This window comes from Hordeum vulgare, chromosome 4H, assembly GCF_904849725.1.
Source record: "Hordeum vulgare subsp. vulgare chromosome 4H, MorexV3_pseudomolecules_assembly, whole genome shotgun sequence".
Lineage (NCBI taxonomy): Eukaryota > Viridiplantae > Streptophyta > Magnoliopsida > Poales > Poaceae > Hordeum > Hordeum vulgare.
Genome location: NC_058521.1, coordinates 411,398,763 through 411,401,954, shown reverse-complemented (window position 1 = coordinate 411,401,954; position 3,192 = coordinate 411,398,763).

Genomic DNA, 3,192 nt, shown 5'->3' with positions numbered 1-3,192 from the left:
ATGCTCGACCTTTCGGTCTCATGTGTTCCGAGGCCATGTCTGCACATGCTAGGCTCGTCAAGCTTAACCCGAGTGTTCCGCGTGCGCAACTGTTTTGCACCCGTTGTATGTGAACGTTGAGTCTATCACACCCGATCATCACGTGGTGTCTCGAAACGACGAACTGTAGCAACAGTGCACAATCGGGGAGAACACAATTTCGTCTTGAAATTTTAGTGAGAGATCACCTCATAATGCTACAATCGTTCTAAGCAAAACAAGGTGCATTAAAAGGATTAACATCACATGCAATTCATAAGTGACATGATATGACCATCATCACGTGCTTCTTGATCTCCATCACCAAAGCACCGGCACGATCTTCTTGTCACCGGCGCCACGCCATGATCTCCATCAACGTGTTGCCATCGGGGTTGTCGTGCTACTCATGCTATTACTACTAAAGCTACATCCTAACAAAATAGTAAATGCATCTGCAAGCACAAACGTTAGTATAAAGACAACCCTATGGCTCCTGCCGGTTGCCGTACCATCGACGTGCAAGTCGATATTTCTATTACAACATGATCATCTCATACATCCAATATATCACATCACATCATTGGCCATATCACATCACAAGCATACCCTGCAAAAACAAGTTAGACGTCCTCTAATTTTGTTGTTGCATGTTTTACGTGGTGACCATGGGTATCTAGTAGGATCGCATCTTACTTATGCAAACACCACAACGGAGATATATGAGTTGCTATTTAACCTCATCCAAGGACCTCCTCGGTCAAATCCGATTCCACTAAAGTTGGAGAAACCGACACTTGCCAGTCATCTTTGAGCAACGGAGTTACTCGTAACGATGAAACCAGTCTCTCGTAAGCGTACGAGTAATGTCGGTCCAAGCCGCTTCAATCCAACAATACCGCGGAATCAAGAAAAGACTAAGGAGGGCAGCAAAACGCACATCACCGTCCACAAAAACTTTTGTGTTCTACTCGAGAAGACATCTACGCATGAACCTAGCTCATGATGCCACTGTTGAGGAACGTCGCATGGGAAACAAAAATTTTCCTACGCGCACGAAGACCTATCATGGTGATGTCCATCTAGGAGAGGGGATTTCCGATCTACGTACCCTTGTAGATCGCATAGCAGAAGCGTTAAGAAACGCGGTTGATGTAGTGGAACGTCCTCACGTCCCTCGATCCACCCCGCGAACCGTCCCACGAACCGTCCCGCGATCCGTCCCACGATCCGCTCCGATCTAGTGCCGAACGGACGGCACCTCCGCGTTCAGCACACGTACAGCTTGACGATGATCTCGGCCTTCTTGATCCAGCAAGAGAGACGGAGAGGTAGATGAGTTCTCTGGCAGCGTGACGGCGCTCCGGAGGTTGGTGGTGATCTAATCTCAGCAGGGCTCCGCCCGAGCTCCGCAGAAACGCGATCTAGAGGTAAAACCGTGGAGGTATGTGGTCGGGCTGCCGTGGCAAAAGTTGTCTCAAATCAGCCCTAATACCTCAGTATATATAGGAGGGAGGGGGAGGGAAGAGGCAGCCTCAAACCCTCAAGGTTTGGCCGAAATTGGAGGTGGAGGAGTCCTACTCCAATCCTACTTGGAGTAGGATTCCACCTTCCCACTTGGAAACTCTTTCCACCTTGTGTTTTTTCCTTCTCAAACCTTATGGGACTTAGTGGGAACTTATTCCAGCCCACTAGGGGCTGGTTTATCTCTTCCCATAGCCCATGAGACCCCTTGGGGCGTGACACCCCTCCCGATGGTCCCCGGCACCCCTCCCGGCACTCCCGGTACACTACCGATGAGCCCGAAACTTTTCCGGTGACCAAAACAGGACTTCCTATATATCAATCTTTACCTCCGGACCATTCCGGAGCTCCTCGTGATGTCATGGATCTCATCCGGGACTCCGAACAACATTCGGTAACCAACCATATAACTCAAATACGCATAAAACAACGTCGAACCTTAAGTGTGCAGACCCTGCGGGTTCGAGAACTATGTAGACATGACCCGAGTGACTCCTCGGTCAATATCCAATAGCGGGACCTGGATGCCCATATTGGATCCCACATATTCTACGAAGATCTTATCGTTTGAACCTCAGTGCCAAGGATTCATATAATCCCGTATGTCATTCCCTTTGTCCTTCGGTATGTTACTTGCCCGAGATTCGATCGTCAGTATCCGCATACCTATTTCAATCTCGTTTACCGGCAAGTCTCTTTACTCGTTCCATAATACAAGATCCCGTAACTTACACTAAGTCACATTGCTTGCAAGGCTTGTGTGTGATGTTGTATTACCGAGTGGGCCCCGAGATACCTCTCCGTCACACGGAGTGACAAATCCCAGTCTCGATCCATACTAACTCAACGAACACCTTCGGAGATACCTGTAGAGCATCTTTATAGTCACCCAGTTACGTTGCGACGTTTGATACACACAAAGCATTCCTCCGGTGTCCGTGAGTTATATGATCTCATGGTCATAGGAACAAATACTTGACACGCAGAAAACAGTAGCAACAAAATGACATGATCAACATGCTACGTCTATTAGTTTGGGTCTAGTCCATCACATGATTCTCCTAATGATGTGATCCCGTTATCAAGTGACAACACTTGCCTATGGCCAGGAAACCTTGACCATCTTTGATCAATGAGCTAGTCAACTAGAGGCTTACTAGGGACAGTGTTTTGTCTATGTATCCACACAAGTATTGTGTTTCCAATCAATACAATTATAGCATGGATAATAAACGATTATCATGAACTAAGAAATATAATAATAACTAATTTATTATTGCCTTTAGGGCATATTTCCAACACTATCAATGTAGATGGCCTTCATGACCGATTCCCCCTCCGGCAGGGCACCAGAAAAGGTCTCGAGATAGGATCACGACGGAACAGAGACTAGCAGTGGCGAAAAAGTGTTTCTGATGGCTCTCTGATGTTTTTGGAATATTTCAAAATTTATATAAAGTGGAATTAAGCCAAGGGCTTTGCGAGGGGCCCACAAGCCTGTTGTGAGTGCTCTACCCCTAGGGCGCGCCCTGCAGGCTTGTCACCACCTAGTGTGGCATCTCGAAACCTCTTGAAGCTTTGCGGGTCCAAAATCTTCCAGAAAAAACTACGAAAAACTTTCATCATGTTTGGACTCTGTTTGGTATTGAA